The following is a 24,132-nucleotide window of genomic DNA, read 5'->3' on the forward strand; positions in this document are numbered from 1 at the left end:
CGATTCACAGGAGCTATCTTACGTGTAACGTACAGAAAGGATAATGCAAAACTAACAAAATTGTGTTTGAAGGCAGTGATTAAAAACTTATTCTAGGCAAATACTCCCAGAGCAAAGGAAAAGGCACAGTTACTGAACTAGACACTCTGGAGCAGATGAACTTCATACTGAAATAGAAAAGTCAATACTGTGGACTGGAAGATCTGAACAAGCAGCAAGCGAAACACTAGCATGGCTGTGAGCCAGATGGAGAGATGAGCTGATGTGGCAGGCTGGAGCTTCATGGAACAGCTTGGCACAGCTCCATGGGAACTCTTACACAGTTTGGGAAGCCTTACGCAGGCAAAGACTTAAATAATAGTTTGATAGTAATAAAAATCCTTGCACAGAATTTATATTATCTTTTGTAAATATTGTTTGCCACAACTGCTTCAGATTTGTCATGACATAGAAAGTGTTGCCTTATACCAGAGCAGTTTATTGTAATGCCTCGTACAGAAATTTATTATGAAAATATATAACAAAAGCTTCAAATTCAATAACCTAAGTATACAAATTGTAACCCTAGTCTAACACTGGGGATTTTAGAGACATTATACATACCATATGCCAGTGAGACACAACACATTTTACTTTATTTACATCCTATCAAAGTTTATTAAGGCCTGTTACAGACTGCCAAAATAAAGCTGCTTCGGGTCTCTTTGGAGGTAAGCTGTTTAAATGATGTATGCATCCTAAGAATCCGGAAGTTGCACCAATGCTGCACTCCAGTGCTTAGGAATGGAGTGTGGCTTTGGTGCGACCTCCGGACTCTTAGGACTCATGCATCATTTAAATAGCATACCTCCAAAGAGACTCGAAGCAGCTTTATTTTGGCAGTCTGTAACAGGCCTAAGAGGGGAAACTCAGAAGATTGAACTGGACTACCTGCCATGTAGGTGTGCATTTGATGGAAGAATGAGCCTGCAATCTTATACAGGCTTACTTTGGAACAAACCCCATTGAACAGATGTTTTGGACTGTAGTTCTCATCAGCTCCAGCTAACATGTGAGGGATCACTGGAACTGAGGCTGCATCTGTATTGCAAAAATAATGCAGCTGACACCGTTTTAACTACCATGGCTCAGTGTTATGGAATTCTGGGATTTGTAGTTTTGTGAGTTATTTAGCCTTCCCTTTCAGAGCACTTTGGTGTCACAACAAACTACAAATCCCTGGATTCCATAGCATTGAGCCATTGTAGTTAAAGCAGTGTCCAAATATGGTGGCAGTTATAGCACTTTCAAAGAGCATTATCGAATAGCATTTGGTAGTTAGTGTCAGACATAGATGCAGCCTATGTCTAAAACATTGAGATGCTGATATTTAGGTGTGGGACAGACCACCTGAAAAGGGTGGCCTGCCGGTGGCCTAATTTCCTCCGGAGGGAACCATGCAGCATCCCTATGGAGGAAAAAGAACCTGGGAAAAATGGGTTCTTTTTGAGCCGCAGAGGCAGCATAACAAGTGTGCCACTGGCATACTCGTTATGTAAGTGCCACGTGGCAATATGTGGATGCCACACAGTGCTTACGTAACAATGGTGGGTGCCGCCATTGTTACGCTGCCCGCACGTGCTAGGGTTAGGGACCGTGCAGTTGCAGTGCAGTCCCTCATTCTAGAATTGGTGCCGGTACACTGCTTGTTGGCAGTATGTACCACACCTTAGTTTGTAAAGTTTAATAATTATAAGATAAAACAGTGTGTGCATGTGTTTCCTTGAGATACTAACTATACAATGGGCTCTTGGTATCCACTGGGGTTGGTTCCAGGACACACACACATACAGAGATAGCAAAATGTAAAACGGTTTGCTTTTTGGAATTTATAATATTTTTCCAGTATTTTCAAGCCATGGATGCTTGAATCTATGGATAAAGAAATCATGGATACAGAGGGCTGATATTATATTACACAGAATTGTTATTCCTAATTGTTGTGCACATACTTTGTGATAGTCTTGATAGTAACTATGGTGCGGATCATTGCTGTTTCATATATCTGTCTGCTGTGTTTCCCAAGAATCAAGATGGTGGACTAGGGTCTTCCCATTTCACATTTAGGACCGAATTTATAACCCTGTTCTAAAGGTCACATTGTAGCTGGGCAACTCTGTCTTTTTAAGCTGAGTGATTGCTAATAGCTTCAGGCTTTGCTCAAATATGTTTTTAAACTGTTAAGGTGATGCATGGGTGGGCAGTTGATGTTCTCTCTCTGCAAGGCAGACCCTAATAGATTCAAGACACAATAGGAGTGTAATATATGGATTGAGGAAAATAATCGTGCTACTTTATTTTGCTTTGGTCAAGCCCCACCTGGAATACCGTGTCTAGTTCTGGGCACCACAACTCAAAAAGGAGGTTGACAAGAAGAGGGCCACCAAAATGGTGAAATGTCTGGAAACTATGCTTTATGAAGAGTGACTTAGGAAGCTGGGTATTTTTTATTATTATTCATATTTTATTAAATTTTACATATTAGAACATATATAAAAACAATCATACAATCTTACATAGACAACCACATATAACATTACAAATATATCAAGCATCCACATGCTTCTACTTACATTCAGTTCCTCATACGTTCTACATAAATCCTAACTAAAATTGACTTCCTAATGTTTATATTTCTCAGATAGGTTTTCAGAAAGCTGGGTATGTTTAGTCTTGAGAAGAGACAGTTAAGAGATGATATGATGGCCCAGTATAAGTATTTGAAGGGGTGTCATACTGTGGATGAAGCAAGCTTGTTTTCTGCTGCTCCAGAGAATAGGACCCCAAACAATAGATGCAAGCTGCAGGAAAAGAGATTCTACCCCAACATTAGGAAGAACTTCCTGACAGTAAGAGCTGTTTGACAGTGGAACAACTCCCTGTGAGAGTGGTGGGGTCTCCTTCTTTGGAGGCTTTCAAACAGAGGCTTAATGGCCATTGGTCAGGGGTGCTTTGATTGTGAGTTCCTGCATGGCAGAATGGGGTTGGACTGGATGGATGTTGTGGTCTCTTCTGTGATTCTATAATTCTGTAATTTGGAGTGATACCATTTGCCCATCCAAGAGGTGGGATATGAGAGCAGTGATTTACATGGTTGGGTCTGCATGTGTGAAAGAGAAAGTGTTTGAAGTTTTGGATTTGGGAAGAGACAGACAAAGTGTTTTGAATTTTGAAGTGTTTTGAACTAGTTGCAATGGACATTGCCTGGAATGCTGCAGAAATCCATACTGTTACTTTGAGTTAGTTGCATCATTTTGCATTCACTAAGTTCTCTCTCTCTCTCTCTCTCTCTCTCTCTCTCTCTCTGTGTGTGTGTGTGTGTGTGTATTTGCCAATCAATTTATCTATATATATTTAAAAATATATAAACCTTCAGTACTTTCTCATCCAAAGTACAAGAACATCCAGAATCTACAAAACAGTGATACCTTTATTTGACCACCCAAAATGCACAAAATACATGATGCCAGCTTTCAAAGCTCCAATTCTTCATCAGTTAAAGGTGTTAAAAATCATACAGGAGGGGATTTTTTTTAAAAAAATGACAATGTTAGTCACAGGCCTGCATTTTGTCACGATGTTGTTGTGTTCTGTGTTGAGATGGTGTGAAGAAATATCTATGTGGTCAGGAGCTTCCTCCTTCTGGGAACAAAGCATTCTAATCCTAAGTGAATGAAACCAAGCACTACTTTGGAAAAGAGTATGTAAACAATGCAATGTACTCCAACTTTTTACACTAAAGCCTCCCCCTTTACATCTACATGTGGATGTCACACTCCCCCTCAACATAGTATAGGAATAAAAATATTTTATTTACAGTGTGCCTGCATCATATGTGGGTGCGCTACACACGGCTTCCAGCATATGCTGGGAGCCACGCCGGAAAGGCTTCTTTTACACCCCAGAAGAAACAGTGGGGCATGCGCCAGGTGCATGCCGTGGGAACAAGCCCCATTGTTTCTAATGGGGCTTGACTTTACGCGGTATTTCCCTTACGCGGCGGGGTCTGGAACGGATCCCTGCATAAGGGAAGGGCCAACTGTATTTAGTGTGTATGCTTTCATATTTATAAAGAAATAACATGATTAATACAAATTAGAACAGTTTTATTTAAGTAAATTCAATATTAACTCAGTGTACGTGTAAATTTACACATAAAAAAGGTTTTGAAAGAGGAAGAGGAGGAGGGATCAGGGCCTCCATGTCTTGGCCCCCCTGTGAGCAACTTTTGTACACACTCTCCTGGGGGTCCCACCCCAATATTTGAGTACTGTTGATGTAAAGGAATAGACTTCATATATAGTTATACTGCATGTAAGTGCATGAATTCCACCATAATAAAACTTAATCTACAGCTCTTGTTTATATACTAACCTTGATTATCAACATGTGACACATACCTTGCATGTATGTCATGAATATAACTATGCCCTAATCCTCTAGTACTGGATGGTAATGAAACACATCACACTGATACATGGTAGTGAAGCATATCATAGATAAGTAGAGGATGGTTGTGAAATGTATCATACTGTACCATATACTCAGCAGGAAGGTGAACTTAACTGCTCCTCTCCTACAAAGAAAACCTAGTTCAGCACCAACACCTGGCTGTCTTTGTTTATGTAAATATGGTCCTCTAGCTGAATAAAACTAAAAGGTGGTAGTTGCTATGCTTACTGTTGCGGGCTTGTTAGCAGTGATTTTGGGATGAGAGAAGGGATTCTCTGTGTAACGGCTTTGGGTTTTATGAGAACTTCTTTGAAATCTATTATCTAAGTTGCTACTAATTACATTAAGTTCTCCATTCTTACAAAGACAATAAATATTGAAAAGTACATTCTATCACTAACATGTTATAAAATGGAGAATGTTATCATATAGAAGGTTCAGAGGTAGCTTAGTATAAAAACAGTAAACATTTAGTTAATTTTATGCAATCAGATTGTATGAAATTCCAAACAGAAAATATTTCAGGAAAGTTCTCTGTCCTATGAGCTAAAGATACACGTTGGAATTGCTTCTGTATGGCAGATGTCCCACATAGTCTCCTCTGGGCCTTTGGTTAAATACTTTCTGTAGCAGGTTCAGGCTATTATACTGCTTCTTGGTTGTCCGTGAATACAGGATTAGTAACTGGTAGTCTTAAATAGCCTTTTAACAGCTCCTTTTAAATGCTGAATTCTGTTCCCCTGATTAAGAAGATATAATTACACACACTGTCTTCTTTCAATTTTTTAAAAACAAAATATCCCCACTTCAATATAATATATGACATAGGAACAAGAGATAGGTCTTATCAGTTGTGGCTCTTTCGTCATAGGACTCCTTTCCATAAGATGCTCAGTTGGCGTTGTACAGCAGATGATGCATGATATACAGTTGGAAAGCAAAAGCTGGAATCCCTGCCACCAGCCATTTCTTTTCTGTTGGAGCTATGCTTTCATCTGGAGTGGTCTCTCTTGTCCCCTTTGGGAATATTTGGTACTATATTATGCAGAGTAGAGCAGGGCTAGTGCAATATGAGCATATGATAGGAACAGGAATAGTTATTCAGGATTGATTGATTGATTGACTGATTGAAATTTTATTTCTATACCGCCGTTCCCACGATCACGGCGGTTTACAAGCAATACAAATGCAGTACAATACAAGTTAAAAAACAAACTTCACAATAAAAACACCCCACTTAAAACCAGCATAACTATACATCATTAAAATCCACATAGAATCAATCAAAATTTCTAAATCAATCTAAAAATCCATATAATACAACACACAGTACATAGGGGAAATACAGTCAGGACATGTGAGGGAAAGCTTGACGGAATAAATGAGTCTTCAGGTTCTTCTTAAACGACTCCAGGGAGGGGGCTAAGCGGAGCTCCTCAGGGAGAGAGTTCCAAGATTGCGGGGCTGCCACAGAAAATGCCCTTTGCGCTGTTGATACATATTTAGTCTTAAGATAAAAGGAAAGAACTTCTGCTTATTGTCCTGGGAAATCCATCTTGCAATTGGAAAGGAGAGACACAAAATAAATTCACCTACTGTATACTTGGTTAGAAGAGCCCCTAAAAGCTGGCAGTCACATGTGGAGTACAGTATTATTGGGGTTGTCTGTTTCCTTTCCAGATAAAGGGAACAAAGAGACTAACTAGTTTCTTGAAGAAGGTGGATGCGACATCAACAGGTAAGAAGGAAGCAAAAAGTTTGAGTACATACATCAAAGAAAGATAAAAAGAGGTGAAATAATGAGCTGGTTTTGTCTAGTCTGCTCTCTCCCACTAATCACTTTGTACAAACATTGATTCCTCTTTGCTTCCAGCATCCACTGTGTGTGTTGTGTGTCTTCAAGTCATTTCTGACCTATAGCAGACGAACCTATTGCGGGGTTTCCTTGGCAAGAATTGTTCAGAGGAGGTTTGCCATTGCCTTCCCCTGAGTCTGAGCATGTGACTTGCTCAAGGTCACCCAGTGGGTTTCATGGCAAAGCAGGGAATTGATCCGTGGTCTCCAGAGTCGTAGTCCAACATTCAAACTACTACGCATGTTTTGTTCCCAGGACTTGCCTGTACAAGCAGATGCAATGTGCATTTACTGAAGGACTGAGGATTTGTTGGCCAAAATAATTTAACTCAGATGTTATTGTAAATATTACCTTGGGATGGTAGTGGAGACATTGCAGCCATCATGTGCTGGCACATGATATTTCCTCCCTGCTACCCCGGCTTACTTGTATGGAGTGCATTATATTTCCATTAGAGAAACAGAGGTTTTTCAGGCAAAGTTTTGCTCAGGGTTCTGAAGCAACAGGGCTGGGCAATTTGCTGTTCCTGTATTTGTTCTCACAGCAAGTTTTCTGCCCAACGTGCCTCTTCATCATTGTGTACATGTCATGCATGGCATGAAGGATATAGCTTTATTTGGATTTTGTGCATAGCTGTGCTATGGCTAGATTCTTCAGAATCCTATAATCCATTGCTTCTCAGGCAATCTAATGTAGGTTACTGGCATTTCCCCCCTAATATCCCATATTTGTGCCTATTGTTTACAACTGTTTCTTTCATGGAAACTATCCATGGACTGGCACAAATCCAGGCATCAAGACTGAGTAATACTGCTATACTCCACCAGAGCAGTATGTCTGCTGCTGGTGGTGGTGGTTATTATTGGTAGTAGAATTTATATCCTGCCGTTTCCCCAGATTGGGACTCAAAGCAGCTTGCAACGATTAAAAACAAAAACACATGGTTATCTGCTGAGCTCTGTGGAAGTGATTTGAACCCACCCCATCTCTTAACTGGTGGTACAGCATTGCATCAGCACTGGGACAGCAGGGGCTGAAAGAGTGAGGTCTGAAAGAGCTGAAAATATGCAGTATGTTCTCTCCTTCTCTGATGTGTATGTTTGTGTGTATGTACTTACTGTCAAGTTGCCTGTTGACGTATGGTAACCCCATGAATTTCATGGGGTTTTCTTAGGCAAGGAATACTCAAAGGTGTTTTTTGCCAGTTCCTGCCTGTGAAATATAGCCTACAGCACCTGCTATTCGTTGGCAGTCTCCCATCCAAGTAATGATACCCTTCCTCAATTTTCCCTCCTCCATCCATATTTCCAGCTCTTCTGCCAGCTGATTTGCATTAAAATAAACCAGAATATCTCTGATGTGCCCTAAAGGGGCATATAATCTGGAAGCACCAGCTTTTATGAAACCCTAGGCATTGCCATCAGTTTAGTCTGAGCATAAGATTGTCCTGCAATATATTTCGAGCACCTATCCCCCCCCCCTTTTTTTTTTTTTAAATTAGTATGTGGCCATCTCCAGGTTTGGTATGTGTAGCTCTGTATAACAGAGATACTTTCTGGTTCAGCATGGCTCACTTTCCTCTTCTATGGCTTGCATGTTTTGAAAGCCACTCATTCTTCATTCATTAATTCTTCGTTCATATATGAATGCCCTTTAAAAATATTTGGTAATTTTATATGCAAAAACCACAGGAGAGGTTCTAAGAGAATAATCTTGGCAATGTTCTGTTTTATGATTTCCCAAGCCCTGCGTTAGTTTTTATTCTAAAAGTCTGCAGAACTGAATGTTCTATATTTCAGTGAGATTTTATATTATTTGCATATGTTACTATGATGGCTGTTTTCTCAGAGTATATGCATTGTATAACTTATGTTGTGCCCTTATCTTGTGCCAGTGAGTTGAGGATAGCATACATAGCTCTCCCCTTTCCCATTTTATCCTCACAACTATCCTGTGAGGTAGTGTAGGCTGGGAGAAAAAGAGGGACTGGGCTAGGTTAACGTAATGGCTGGGACTTGAACCTGGATCTCTCAAATTCAAGCTGTTACTTTAAACATTGTACCACACTGGGTTTCATCATGACATTATAAGCCTGCTATGAACCTCTGGGCTTTATGGTATAAATATAACTAGAATAACTGTTCAGATCATAGCAGAGGTACATCAATGCCGTGTTCATGAAAGGGAGTAATTTCAATCTCTCTGCCCATAATCCATTTCATGTCTTTATGCAACAAGAAGTTGACTGTCCTCAGCAATATATCCCAGGACACTCAGCTTGTTGTTGCTCAACTCAAGTTAAAAGCAACTAAACACTACCGCAATTACGTAGTCTCTGGGTCTTCGAAGAATATGGTCTTCACACTAAATTATAATTTATGTAAATAAATGAATGAATGAACAGAGATTTCAGATTGTTTAGTAAATGCAAGAGCAAACTTTGGGGCTAAATCCAATTGTTAGTTCCCGCTAGAGCAGAGCTATTAACTGAACAAGCCATAAATAAATGTTGACTAACTGTGAGACTCATTGATTCAATGGATTTACACCCCCCCCCCCCTTTTTAAATGAAGAAATAGTTTTAACTGTATGCACTCTGCAGCCATGTATCATATACAGTGGTAGATAGGTCCTCCCTTCTGCTGTCAAAGAAGGCTTACAATTCCACTTTGTCCCAATTTCTGCAATTGGGGCTTGCAACAAAATGTTGCAGTGTGGAATATTCATCTTTCTAATGAATCAGCCATTTCTTCTTCCATTCTGTTTTCCCTCCACCATGGTCTTCAGTGTTTCTTCTCCAAGAAACAGACTATATTCTGTATCCACTGAGGTTGCTCTTTGTAACTGAGCTGTTTCACTTTCTTCCCCATTATGCTTGATGTTGTTGTTATTAGCTGGACTCAAGTTGACCTTGACTCATGGCAGCCCTGTGCAAGAGACATACCCAAGGCCTCTATCCCCCACTGCTCTGCAGATTCAGGTCCATGACCTCCCTGACTGAGTCTAGCCACCAGGTGTAGGGTCTTCCTCTTTTTCTGTTGCCCTCTACCTTTCCTAATGTTTTTTCCAGTGATTCCTGCCTTCTCATGATGTGGCCAAAGTTCGACAGCCTCAATTTAATTATCTTGGGCAGTTTACAGACTGCCCCCTTGGGGCGGCCTGTACCCGCCCCTTTCCCCGATGGATCGGGGGCTCAGCTGCCACAGCAGCAGCCCCAAGGCCCTGATCCGCTGCTTTTCCAGGTGGCGGGGAAGCGGCAAAAGGCTACTTCCCCGCAGCCTGAAAAGGGGTGTCCTTGGGGCTTCCCCTTGGGGCGGGGAAAGGGAGAAAGGGGCCTCTCTCCTTTATGTCGCTGGTGCAGCTGTGTAAAGGCTGCGCCAGTGACACAAACCCAGGAAGGAGCTCCATTTCAGAACTCCTTCCAGCGCCACGGAAAGGGTGCCAGGACGTCACATCCGCGCCACTCTGTTTGGAGGTGGCACGGCCGTGACGTCCTAATGGCAGTGCCCATGTAGAATGGGCGCCTCCATTTTGTACATACCCTGTACGTACTAGGGTTGGGGGCGTCTGAAAGAGACACCTCCGGGCAACCCTAGTACATACAGAGTACGTACTAAAAGGCCCATCTGTAAAGGGCCTTGGTTTCCAGGGGAGTTGAAACTTGATGTTCAAAGACACATTTATTTTTCTTTTTGGATGTCCATGGTATCTTCAGTAATCTTTTCCAGCACCCCATCTCAAATGAATTGATTTTCCTTATATCCGCTTTCTTCACTATCCAGCTCTCACGTCCATACATGGTGATGGGGGCTACAACAGATTGGATGATTCTAACTTGAGTGTTCAGTTTCATGTCTTTACTCTTTAGGAACTTGTCTAATTGTTTTACTGCTGGCCTTCCCATTTCTAGTCTTCTTACATACTCTTCAAGATCCACATTACCTCCCTCAAGATTAAAAAATAACATGCATAATTTTTTGGGAATTGCAAACTTTGGAGTTTCTCTGAGCCTACCGATGCCTTTCCCCCTTATGTGTGGACAATGTCATTTTTGGTATACATGAACTGACACCTAAAAAATTAGTATGCTGTCAGTATATGTGATGATGTGACCTATGTAACTATGCAGCCCCCCCCCCAAGTCAGAGGGTGTTATGTTTTTAAAATAACATCTACAACAGAATCTGAGGAACATGTCACTTGAGAAATATGTCATTTGAGAAAGAGGTCAAAACAAGAACAAAACAGGTAGGCTCATCCAGCATCACCCAGCCTCCTGGCTATTAGGGACAGCTTACCATTGGTTACCATTGGTAACCAATTCACATCTTGCAAAAGCCATCAGGAAGCCTCCTCTTATTGTCATTTGCCAACCTCTGCATTTACCTAACAAATGTTCATAAATTACTGGTGAGAGCCAAAATAAAACCACCCATCAACAATACTGAAGGAATCCTTGTGAGTCTAGCCACTACTGTCACTTGTATTTCTCCCAGACAAACACCTTTAAAATTGAATATTATGCAGACTATCATCACCATCATTTTCACTATGCAGGAATACTGAGCATTAATATTTATTTATTTAAAGTATTTCTATAGCACCTCCCAGCCCACCGAGGCACCTGAGGCAATACACAGCAGGCAGAAACATTTAAAATAATGCAAAGATAAAGTCTTGTTAAGTATAGTCTTTGTCTCAGCATCAAATTAAAATACATGTTGCCAAATACCAAAGTCTTGCAAAGGGAATATATACAGAATTAAAAGCTGTTAACCATTTTGAAAATGTATGGAGCTGGAGGACTACACACACACACACACACACACACACACACACACACACACACGTCTTAGTTTCCTCTTATGGAAACAATCTTTGATGGAGAAATGTGTTTATTTGATCTTTTTCCATCCCTGAATTCTGTCTAGCTCTTGATTTATTAATGGTAGACGTGAGCTCTCAATTAACCCTCAGGCACTAGGGCTTAAAAGAGTTAAGAGGCTAAAAATATACCACATGCAAAAGTTAAAAATATAATTAAACTATCCATTAACTGAAATGTATTAAGCAACACATAAACAAAATTATTATACACCTGTGGGCTGCATATAACTATCTGTTTATGTTCACGATCAGGAATATCAGTTTAGAATTCTCTATGTAAATGTGCAGGAAACCTTCAGCTTAGCTACCCTTATTTTACTAGGATGCTTAATGAACTTTAGAGGGAAATCGCCTGCATAAGTCATTCACTGGTGCAATACTGGTCACACAGTCACTGTCGTCCGCTCATCCCGTGGTCCTGAAGAGTCTGCCCATTCCTGTGAACAGCCTTTTGTTTACAACAAGAAAAGTGGCCAGTTCTCAAAGGTCAGAAAAAGCACAGGGTGTTTTTCTGGTTTAAAGAGCAAATGAAGGCTGCACACACGTCCGTGCCAAAACCACCTCCAGACGTAGCTTCAGGAGTTCCAGAGCCTCACTTTTGATTTGCAGATGGAAATGTCTACAGACTGATGGGCCTTCACCCCCACAGCTCCATGTTAGGAACAAGCATGGCAACTTGGTGTGGCATGTTACCTGCTATGAGTGGAGTGGAACTGAAGACTCCTAGCACCATGTTTTGAGAATGCTCCTCCAAGAAGGACTGGGACCACTATGAGTGTAGCATTGTGCCTCCTAAGCAAAACTCAAAGACAGTCCAGAGGAAAGCCCAAGGGCCCTTTCACAGTGCACAATTTTAGCACTATATTATCATTTAGGGTCACCTTAGGGTTGCCGTAAGTCAGAAACATCTGGAAGGCACACAACACACACATATTAACTTGTAACGGCAGTGGCAACATCCTACAAAACCATGGGATTTGTAGTTTGGTGAAGCACCAAAACTTTCTGTCTTGAGAATTCTCAGCAGCCCTCTCCGAACTGCAAACCCCAGGAACCCAGGAGCTGTTGCTAATCAAATCCTTGACTACAGTTGTATAAGCAAAGTTTCAAATCGTCTGCATGCAGCCAACATATGTACTTTTAAAAATTAATTTACTACTTTAAAGCAACCCAGTTATAGAGCAGGTTTTGTTGTGTTCCTTCAAGTCATGTCCGATGTATGCTGACCCTAAGGTGAACCTGCCACGGGGTTTTCTTGGGGAGATTTGTTCAGAGGAGTTTGCCTTTGCCTTCCTGAGGCTGAGAGAGTGTGACTTGCCCAAGGTCACCCAGTGGGCTTCCATGGCTGAGCAGGGATTCGAACTCTGTTCTCCAGAGTCGTATTGGTCTTGCAAAGGGAATATATACAGATTTAAAGTTGTTAACCATTGTGAAAATGTATGGAGCTGGAGGACTACAGTCGAAGCATTTGAAACTGGCCTACACCAGCTACTTAGCAACTGGGAGATGCTTTTAAAATAGTAAAGTGATTTGCATTTGCAATTTGTATTCAGGAACAGAGACTGCCCTGTTAGTTTGGAATATCAGTATGCAGAGGGCCTTGTAGCACCTTTTGAGAATCATTGAGCAAAAGAAGAAGATGCATCCGACAAAGTCGGCAAGTCTAGGAAAGCTAATGCTACAGCTTCCACGCTGCAGAATTAATTCAGTTTGACACCACTTTAACTGCCACGGCTCAGTGCTGTGGAATCCTGGGAACTATAGTTTTGTGAGACATTTAGCCTGCTCTGTCATAAAGCTGAGTAATGGCTATGGACACCTCTCTCTTTTTTGGTCCTGATTAAAGGAGAGGGTGGAAAAACAAGGGGCAGCTGGAGAGTCTAATCCCAGTCTAGACAAGGCTGAAGAGGCTGAGGGTAGCCTTCGACTACTTTCTTGGCTTCTTGAGGGGAGCCTTCTTCTCACTTCCTAACTCCTTTCATTGCGCATGCGCGCCAGCCGCCGCCGCCGCCTCATCATCAAATGGCGGCCAGGGAGCCGAAGGGGGCGGGGCCTGGGCAGGGGCGGCGCGAGGGCCTCCCCCCAGACGCAGCCAGCCGAGCGCCGACATCATCGATTCCAGGGCTGGGGAATAAATGTCTTCTTCGCTGTTGGTCAGGCCGCCATTTTAGAGGGGCAGCAGCGCCGGAGTGAAGCGGGGAGGGCGCCCCGAAGGCAAGGCGGGGAAAGGTAGGCGACTGTGAAAAGGGGAGAAGCTGAGGAGGGGTGTGTGTGTGTGTGTGTATATATATATATATGTATATTGTGTATGTCTATATCTATATGTATATCGATATATGTCTGACTGTTTGCTATGGAATTCTGGGAGTTGGAGTTTGTTGTGGGGCCCAGAGCGGAGCATAGCTTGAGCCAGACAGAGAGTTAAAGCGCTGCCAAACCGGGTTATCCCTCCAGTGTGGATGCAGCCATAGCCGTGTAAACGTATGCCTCTTGTTCAGGGCGTATTATTAAGGCTGCTCGGTCCTGCTCAGGAAATGGAGGACGTTGGAGGACAGTGCGAGTGCAGAGGATGTAGACCCAACTGAAGGCTTGAAAGGAAACACTCACAGGGAATGCCAATAGATGCCTCTTAGTCTTGCTCAGAAATGGAGGGCGCTGAAGAAGAAAAACGCAGACCCAATTGGAAGCTAAACACACGCCTCCTAGAAAGTGTCAGTCGGCGCCTCTTGGTCCTGCTCAGGATGGAGGACCTTTGGGGATTCCTCCTGGGCAGGAGGCGTCCTGGAAGAGGAGGACGCGCCCGGTGACCCTGGGGGCGGGTTGGGGCCAGCTGGCAGCCTTGGCCTCTGTGTCCTCCTGGCACTGCCAGGCTGCAGCCCCTGCGCTTTCTTGCCCAGAGAGGGACTGGATGCTCCCCTTCTTCTTCTTCCTCCTCTGACCACTTCCTTGGGAGGCGAGTTGCTCTGTGTTTGTGGGGTTCGCTCTTTTGGCTGACTGAGACCACAGAGAGTCAGAATCACAGAGTTGGAAGAGCCCCCAAGGGCCACCCAGTCCAACCTCCTGCCATGCAGGAACTCCCTGTCAGAGCACCCCTGACAGAGGGCCATCCAGACCCTGCTTAAAGACCTCCAAAGAAGGAGAGGAGAGGTGTGCCCTCTCGTCTTTCCTGGCCGGCATTGGTGGGCTGATGGTGGTTTCTGGTCTTTGTCATGATGGCAGAGGAGGACAAGGCACTGCAGCATGGAAGATATGGCCAAATAAGAGCTGAAAGGCTCATAAATATAAATCCATGCTGCTCAGTCGTGCTCCAAACTGCCTCCTGGGCAGAAAGGGCTGAAATGTAGGATGTGTCCTGGAAAAGGAGGATGGCTCCTGGTCACCCTGCCTGGGCTTGCTTACCCTGAATGGCCGGTGTGTTTGCTTCCCCATCTTGAACCCAACGATCTGCTTTTATTTATTGCACATCCAGGGCTGCTGCCAGACTGCAGATTCAAAGCACTTTGACACCACATTAACTCCTGTGGCTCAGTGTGATGGAAGTCCTGGATTTGTAGCTTTGTGGTATGCATAGCTTTTTCCCTGGACAGGACCAACATTCAAAATGACCTGAATAGACTAGAAAGCTGGGCCAAAGCTAACAAAATGAAATTCAACACAGAGAAATGTAAGGTACTGCACTTAGGACAGAAAAATGAAATGCACAGATATAGGATGGGAGACACATTGCTGAATGAAAGTACATGTGAAAGAGATCTAGGAGTCCAAGCAGACCATAAGTTGAACATGAGTCAACAGTGTGATGCAGCAGCTAAAAAGGCCAATGCAATTCTAGGCTGCATCAATAAAAGTATAGTGTCTAGATCAAGAGAAGTAATAGTGCCACTGTATTCTGCTTTGGTCAGGCCCCACCTAGAATATTGTGTCCAGTTCTGGGCGCCACAATTCAAAAAGGACATTGAGAAACTGGAGCGTGTCCAAAGGAGGGCGACAAAAATGGTGAAGGGTCTGGAGACCATGCCCTATGAGGAACGACTTAGGGAGCTGAGGATGTTTAGCCTGGATAAGAGAAGATTAAGAGGTGATATGATAGCCCTGTTTAAATATTTGAAAGGATGTCACATTGAGGAGGGAGCAAGCTTGTTTTCTGCTGCTCCAGAGAACAGGACCCGGAACAATGGATGCAAGCTACAGGAAAAGAGATTCCACCTGAACATTAGGAAGAACTTCCTGACAGTAAGGGCTGTTCGACAGTGGAACAAACTCCCTCGGAGTGTAGTGGAGTCTCCTTCCTTGGAGGTCTTTAAGCAGAGGCTAGATGGCCATCTGTTGGGGATGCTTTGATTTGGATTTCCTGCATGGCAGAATGGGGTTGGACTGGATGGCCCTTGTGGTCTCTTCCAACTCTATGATTCTATGATTCTTTTTGTATAAAACATGACTACGGACCTTTCTAAGCAGCCACAGCAAAAGCAACAACCTTAAGAGTGATGAGTTTGGAGCCCTCTACCAAATAATGCCATGCTGCAACCAGCCTGCCCTGGCTTTTAAATGCTCGCTCGGGAAATGTCCCCTAGGAGCCTCATATAAAGCACAACGCAAAAGCTAATGGGTTAGAGCTTCCCCCTCCCCCAGCCACAGATACAAACCACTGCATATGGGGGGTCCTTTTGTACTTTCCAACCAGGTAGGCTGTTGGAGGTGTCTGAATGAGATGTTCAGCCTTCTCTGGTCCCACAATAAACTACAAATCCCAGGATTCCATAGGATGGAACCATGGCAGCTACAGCGGTGTAAACTGCATTAATTCTGCAGTGCTGCAACAGCCTCTATCTGTGGAAGGATGGGGAGTTTTTGGTTGTTTCAAGATAGATGGACCCCAGGAGGGAATTTAGTAGCCATTCCACAGCTTATTGGCATCATCATGCTGTGAAAAAGTAAAGTCAAATCCCTGTGTGTAAGGGGCATTTTCTGGATAGAGCAACCAAAACTTTGTCAGTGTAAGATAGGAGTAGGCTATGTTGAGATTACTCAGGTTTTCTTTGACATGAACTGGTCTTCTTTTGTGTAAGGCATTTAGTTGGGATGATGCAAATCCAGGCCTTGCTATAAACAAGTTTGCCTTGAGTTGTTTAGAGTTAATGATGTTTTAAAAAAACATAAACAAGCCAGAGTGGGGAAATCAATGTAAACATGTACACAATTTCTCTTTTTCTCTGCAGAGTGGCATTAATAACGCTAGTAGCTCTGAATTCAGAGACATAGCCCTGCTGCTCTGGAATGTCATTATGCAAAGGGATCTTGTAGCACCTTTGAGACTTATCTGTGTGCATAATATTGTAGCTTGAAAGTGAGAATGAAGTACGACTTGAATAAAACAGGCTGTTTCCCAAGGCCTTTTCTTTTCACACAATATCTATTAATGAGGAAGAGTCAGAATAGCTGCATTATGTTTTTTGATCGATAGTGCTAGGAGCTGTCCATCCATTCTCAGACTTATCAATGTTCCTGTTTGAAATCATAAAAGAAGATGTAATACTAGTTAAGCAGATGTTTTTGAATGTGTTGCATTTATAAATTGGGGGAGGGGCAAAACCATGGCTGCTTTTGATATATAAAACTAAGGGCCAAAACAGACTGCAGAAATAATCCATCTTGAGACCACTTTAACTGCCCTGGCTCAGTGCTAGGGAATTTTGGGAACTGTAGTTTGTTGTGGCCTCAGAGCTCTCTTTGACAGAGAAGGCTAAATGTTTCACAAAACTACAGTTCCCAGAATTCCCTAGCATTGAGCTAGGGCAGTTAAAGCGGTCTCAAACTGGATTATTTCTGCAGTCTGTTTGGGCCCCAAGTGCAACCATTGGGTCTCTGCTGAAAGGATCTTGGGTAGCAGTGCTTTGAAAGACCTCTGCAGAGACCTTGGTAGAAGTGATGCCAAAATAAAGAGTACTAGACTAGGAAAACCAGTGGTCTGTTTCTATATGAGGCAGCTTTATATTTCTCTTTTTCAGCACAAGCATGAGATGGTCACTGGATGTACAGCAGCACACACATATCTCAAAACTAGTAGACTTCTGAGGTAAGGTCCTGAAAAGTTGAGTCTTGTTCACATATAGTAATGCAGAAAGAAATGTTGGACAAGTGCTGGCTTTTCACTATTACAATAGTAATTATTGGTGTAGCTGTATTGATGATTACTTGAAACAGATACTCACTGCAATGTTGCTGACTGTGCTTTTAATCGTTTTTTTAAAAATAAAAGGCAGTGAGATGTTGCTTTCTATCATAAAACTGAACAAATTCTCTGAAACAGAGAGTCTCAGTGGATTGATAGGTGGTTACTCCTATTCTGGAGGGGTTGCACTCTGCTGGGGAGTTGAGGTGTGCAGTTTTGGGAATGGTCTTGGATTCATTCCTGTCAAGAAGTGCCAGCTACCACCTTGGCCTGGTTTGACATCTGTGACCATTCCTGAACAAGGATTGCCTAGTTCCTGCGATCCAGATATTGGTGATCTCAAGATTGAGCTATGATAATATGCTTGTGTGGAGCAGATTATTGTTGGAGTTTGCAACTAGTGTAGAATGTGATGGTGGCAGAATGCTCCTGCTGAACATAAATAATTCATATACTGGAAACTGTCTTCTCTTCTGTCCCCTACCCTGGTCTTTCCATTACTGCTGGAGTGGTTCTTGGTGTACTGTGGCCTAGTGAGGGTCATTTGATCGTGGTGCAGAGGAGGGTCTTCTCTGTTGTGATGCCACTGCATGGAATGACCTCTCTGTTAAACTGACAGGCTCTCCCTGTGTGATGTTTGTGCCATCAACTGAAAATGGAGTTTGTTTGCACAGGTATTTTCCTGATAATTAACTTTGGAACAAAACTGTTTAATCATTTTAACTGTGGCCCAGAACAAACGGGCCCTTTGCGGCATCATGGCGATGTGCTAGGGTTGCCTCGGGACAGCGCATACACATGCCCCGCAACCCTAGCACGCCGCCATGACGCCACAGGTGTGCGGCACTGTCCAGACGGTGCGCACAGCTATGATGTCACTGCTGCGTGGAGTCCATATGGAGCCACGCAGCAGCGATGCACATGCGCCGCCACCAGCTGTTTATGGTGGCACAAAATGGAGCTGCTTTGTAGCAGTCCTTTATTTTCGCGCAACAGCGCCACGCAATTTGGTTGCTATGGTGCTGCTACGTGGCAAGGAAAGGCGGCCCCAGCCCGCCCTTTCGGGTAAATCTGTACCAGGCCTGTATTACTGTATTTTTGTTGTTGACTATCACTTGCTTTGGGTGTTTTAAAATGAAAAGTGGCACACATACTCTCTAAAGTAAATAATACATAATGTAACACATGTAATGATGTGTTCTTTCTAGTACTAATCAGTCCTTGATCTTACTAGACAGGGATGATGAGAGCTGTAGTCATAACATATCTGGAAGGTAAGAGATTGGGAAAGGCTATTCTAAACAAATGGTGACTTTCAACCAAAATTTATTTTTGTATTATGTGGCTCATTTTGCAGAATGTTTTTTTTAAAGTTTCTGTTGTATTTGGAAAGTTGATGCTACAGAGAACTAAAATAGCTAAACACTGGCTATATTCAAGGAATACACAGGGCTACTGTCAAAAAAGGATAACAGCCAGTTTGTAACTCTGAAAGAATAATCTACTGGACTATTAAACATCATCATCAATAACATATAACGTTTATTCTCAGAAGGTTGAACTTCATGTAAAGTCATCATATGGATCTCTCCATTAAATAATTTCAGTATGAAATATCAAGGACTAAATTTAATTATTAGTACCAAGTACAGTTAGACCTACTAAATAAATGGGAATTGGGTGTGTCAACTTCCCTTAATTTAGTGGGTTTATTCTCTCTGAGAGTTACAACTGGACTGACACTACAGTATTTAGTAATACTGTATACTAATTGCATAAGTAATACAGAGAACTGAAATACTGGGGTGGACACACCGGCAAAAAGAGCCGGCTCCCTGGAGGCTTGGGGGCATAGCATCTGCACACCCCGACTCTGCCCCCAAGCCGGCATCACACCGCCCACCCAGCCAGTCATCAGGCAGTGTTGTGGTGTTTTGGCAGTGTGACAAAGGCACATTTTTCCTGGTGCAAAAAGGAGCAGCTTTTTGCCACTTCTTTTTGCATTGGGAAAATGCCGGATTGGGGCCATGGTGTGCGGTTGCCGCAGCCCCAGTCTGGTGTGCAAAGGGGTGTCCAGAAGCCACTCCTTCTGGGCGATCTGTTTCACCCCATTGCTTGACTTAGAAATATATCTACTTGTTCCTTTAAGTAGTGCAGTAGCAAAGAGGTTCCCAAGGTGGTCTGCAGTTTGTAGATGGTGTTGTATTTTATGCTTGCCCTTATTCTATCAGGTACTGCTGGAGAAGCTTGACTATTGTACATATAGGGAGAGAAGCATAAATATAGCAAATTTCAAATAAATGGCTGTTTTCACTGCTAAAACTTACCTACCTAGTTTTTAGGTTGTGTACTCCATTTTCTGCCAGTATTTTAAAATGTTCTGTTTGATTAATATGTTCTCTCTAGGAAGGTCCTCTAATGCAACTCAGTGGTCAACTTTAATGAAAAAACTCACACTGAAAGACCTAGAGATTCCTAGAGAGACTACTGTTCTAGGCCTTTGTAGCTCCTCCAGTGCAGTTCAATGGTCAGTGTCTGTTAGATGTTGACCAGAGTTGCCCTGGAGGACCTAGAGATTCCTAGAGAGATGTCCTCTCAGGTAAAAACATGGTGTTTTTGCCATTTGTGGTTTTTCCATATTCATGGGGGTCTTGTGCCCCTAACCCTAGCGAATATGGAGGGACAAGTGTATATGTGTTTTTAACAGCGTATAACCAATTTCAATATCATTATTATTTATTTTATTTGGTAAAACCAATATTAATGTATGGAATCCACGATTATTGGTATAGTAAGAACTTGGGATATGGGGGAAATTACAGTAATAAAGATGAAATAACGAAGATAGGAAGTATATGGATAGAAAAGGATATAAGAGATATTGAAGATAATTATTTGTTGTAAGTTGTTAATTTGTATGTCATGGTGTCATTTTGGTCCGTTGATGTTTGTATACTGTCAATTTTTTCAATAAAACTTAAAAAAATTGTGTATTTTTAACTTTTGAAATGATTTGAGGTGAGTTCACTGACTTGTTAGATGAAAAGAGAGCCAGTGTGGCGTAGTGGTTTGAGTGTTGGACTACAACTCTGGAGACCAAGGTTCAATTTCCAGCTCAGCCACAAAACCCACTGGGTGACCCTTGGGCAAGTCACATGGTCTCATCCTCAGGGGAAGGCAATGGCAAACCTCCTCTGAACAAATCTTGTCAAGAAAAGACAATATAGCAAAGGAGAACTGAATAACACAGAGAGAGAATTAACTTTTTTGTTTAAAATTGGATTATTTGGGAACGATTCTGTGTATGTTGTGTTTATGGACTTAAGATCTCTAAAACTTGTTATGAGTGCATAACATCATTTTTATCTTAAAGTTTGCTCCCTGTTAACTTTATGATTTATGGCAGGGATGACAGTTGTGCTGCCTGTGGGTCCTATATAGCAGTGGCGGGTGGGGTGTAGCTCTTGTGGACACTACCAAGGCACCTTCTATTTTTCTCTCTCACACAGACACACACACACACCAGGGATGTAGCCAGGATTTTAGGAAGGGGGGTCCACACTAAGTACCACCATTATAATGGGGCTTGGGTGCGGCAGCGCAGCAGCATGCATCATTCATTGTATCTAGCGGAAGGGGAGTCCAGACCCCCCCCTCCGGCTACGTCCCTGCACACACACAAATTCAGCCAAGAAACCCCATATATTTTTAGCCAAAAATGTATCGAGGGGATGAAGGGTCTTCTAAGCATTGTTACCACCCCCCACTCCCCCAGCCAGCAGAAAACCTAGCAAAAAAGTAACTGAAAAAGTGCTGGAAATGAGACATCTTTTTTCTAGAAAAGGTAGGTATGCAGCCTGTGCAGGATCAGAAGGACTCTAAAATGGGCCTCTGCCACTCTGTGTGCTCTGCCCTGATCTATAGTATGCTGTAGTTATACATTCTGTAACTTTCTATAAAATACACAAAGTTTTTATTCATCTCTAGCATTGGATATATAAATAACTGGAGTCAAGTTTTGCCAGCAGTCCTAAGTGCTGGAATTGCTTAATAATCATGGCTTACTCAGCTTGTATACTTGCTTTGAATCCTAACCTTGGCTATGAATTTGGCAGTAGAATTTTGAAGACTGTTGGGGGGGTTTTGGCAGAAGAAATTTTACCTTCAGTTTATCAGCTCCATCTTGATTTTCTGCCATGTTGTAAACATCAAACATAGATAACACCAATATTTCTTTGTAACTAAGGAAAGGGAATCTATCCTACTAATATCTTTAGTAGCTCTTGAGAAGTGTGTTAGGCTTCTTATTCTATGTGATTTGCTACTATCCAGATCCTTGCTGGATATAAAAGTGTTTATTTAAAAGGATAGAAACACTCCCTCCAAAAAAAAAACCATGTTCATAGGACACATTGTTTGGCAAGTTAGCACAGCAGAAATTTAAGATTCATTGCCAAACATTTAGCTTCCATTATTCATATTGATCTTTTATTGTAGAAGATTTTTCTCTTTCAGATGCCCAAACCTATGGCCCACCAAACTGAATTGTTCTTCATCAGTCATGTACTCAGGCCAGGTAATTCATAATTGCCCTGCTGTAGTCCCAGCCATACATTAGGTACAAAAAGTTTATTGTGTAGCTGGTGGACTGGATTACATTTTAACAGTCGTGTGCTGTATGTGTGTGTGTGTGTGTGTGTGTGTGTGTGTGTGTGTAGAGAAAAGGGACTTTCTGCCTCTATACTAGAAATGATTTTCACTAGGGAATGCCCAAGAAAACCCTATAAAATTCATGGGGTCACTATAAATTGACAGGTGGCTTGAAGGCACATAGTCACATACATTTGAATCAAACAAGAAACAGGGAATCCGATGTCATACTTTTTAGATGAGTATTTGTTTGCTGAGGTAACAAAAAATCAATGGTTCTAGGAATGGTCTACATCCCAAGGAAGTATAAAAAGCCAAATTAAAATAAAATGAGGGGAGACATTTCTTTTCCATCCTTTTAAAGTTTGGAGTTTGTCATTTTAGCTGCAATGTGTATATATACTGTTTGTAGCCAAAGGGTTATAAAAGGAAAACAAGCTGATGTAGTGGTCAAGGCATCTCCTTTGGCATCTTCAGTAATGCTATTTTTACCTATTCTGAATAGTAGATCTCTCCTTGTGATTTTAAGCTAAGAGACAGGACTGAAATTAGTTTTATTCTGTATTATAGCCAAATAAAAAGCTCATGAAGAAAAAATGTAGATATTGGCTGGCAAATACTTTTTTACATCGCTCAGAATTGCTCAAGAAAGAGTAAAGTGACAAATCATTTAAAACCTGCTGTTTAAATTATTTTTATTTTTAATATTAATATGTTATTTCTATTGCATTTCTAAGTGTAGTTCTCTGTTAACCTGTTTCTCAGTTTGAGAAACAATGCTCTTGAAATCTGTCTTTGAATAGAAAGTATTTTTTTGAATATTGTTTATTGAATTTTCTGTACAAAATTAAAAACAAATCAAATACAGTAATCTTAATAAAAGCAGAACACTTGACACATTAATAAAGTGAATCTTATAAATTGTATACCCTTCCTTTTTCTTTTGATTCACTTCTGGCCTATTATTATTATCTATCGTTCTCTAATATTTAATATCTTAAGGTGAGGAATAATTAGTAAACTCGGTATACAAAATAAAAGAATTGTTATAAATATCAACCACATGATTATTGAATCCAACTTTTCTTTTTAAAATATATCTCCTATGTCTTTTAGGTAATCATAAATCCCATAGTCCTTCCAGACCTATAACAAAGTCCCCCCCCCCACTTTGCTTTTCAGTATTCTATCAAGGGGTTCCTTTTATTTTTAAATGTTTCTAAAGATCTGTTTCTATAATATTGTACATTTTTATTAACCAGTCGTTGGTATTCAGATAGAATAGAAAGTATTTTAATATAATTCATTTTGTATACATTATCTAGATTTTACAACTCCTTGAGGGAGAGACTGTTTCTAGAATTGTGTGTGTGTATGGTGGGGGTGCACATAGGGTTGCCATAAGTCAGGACCTCCAAACCGGGACAAATGTAGGACAAATGCAGGATAACATTTTCAAATGTAGCACACATTTATAAAAATGGAGGACACACGAAAAAATTGAGGCTTTTTTAGAAATGTTAATATAAATGCATGTTTCTTAGGCATGATCAAAATGAAGGACATTTTGACATTATTTGTAGACAGATTGCAGAAATGTACTTCCCTTTCTGGCCACCCCCCTCTCCCCATTCCAAACAGCACATTTGAGCATTGAACATGGCTTTATTTTAACATTGCCTCTTGCATATTTCAGAGGCTTATTCCACAACCAAACCGTTTGGGTTTAACACTGAACATGGGTTAACATGGCTATGCATATAGAACATGGTTAAACAAAAAGTGGATTTGCCCTCGGTTTCAGGTGTCTCATCAAGTATACTTCTCAGAAGTGTGTACTTGGTCAAGGGACTTTGGTTTTTCTTCATTTTGACTTGTTTTGTCTGTATTCCTCCCCACTAAATAAAGAAGACATGAAATGGAGTTAATGGGTACAAGTTGTTAAACAAAAAAGTCTTGTGAGACTCTGTAGGCAAGAGGTCCACCATGTTAAGAACTTCATTAAGCACACTTAGGCTGCTGCCACACTGCTTTCACTCTCATCACTCCATCCTATGGAATCCTGGGATTTGTAGTT

At 41.7% G+C, this 24,132-nt stretch overlaps 1 protein-coding gene across 13 annotated transcripts in view; it reads left to right on the top strand.

Annotated features, from left to right (window-relative positions):
• The window catches only part of LOC149321504 (RAF proto-oncogene serine/threonine-protein kinase), a 142,073-nt gene that overhangs the window by 50,681 nt on the left and 67,260 nt on the right, over positions 1-24,132 (top strand). For 9 of the 13 annotated variants that reach the window (XR_016281106.1, XM_089523276.1, XM_089523269.1 and 6 more), the window contains exons 1-2: positions 13,338-13,462; positions 17,242-17,309. The exons of 2 other annotated variants lie outside the window; for them this stretch is intronic. The gene's annotated coding sequence lies outside the window, so the exon portion shown is untranslated. Of the gene's footprint in view, positions 1-13,337; positions 13,463-17,241; positions 17,310-24,132 lie in introns of those variants that run through there. 2 more of the 13 variants (XM_089523294.1, XM_089523310.1) reach the window with 2 other exon arrangements.

Source organism: Sceloporus occidentalis, unplaced genomic scaffold (genome assembly GCF_023333645.1).
Source record: "Sceloporus occidentalis isolate IW3139 unplaced genomic scaffold, rSceOcc1.0.p SCAF_1, whole genome shotgun sequence".
NCBI classification, from domain to species: domain Eukaryota; kingdom Metazoa; phylum Chordata; class Lepidosauria; order Squamata; family Phrynosomatidae; genus Sceloporus; species Sceloporus occidentalis.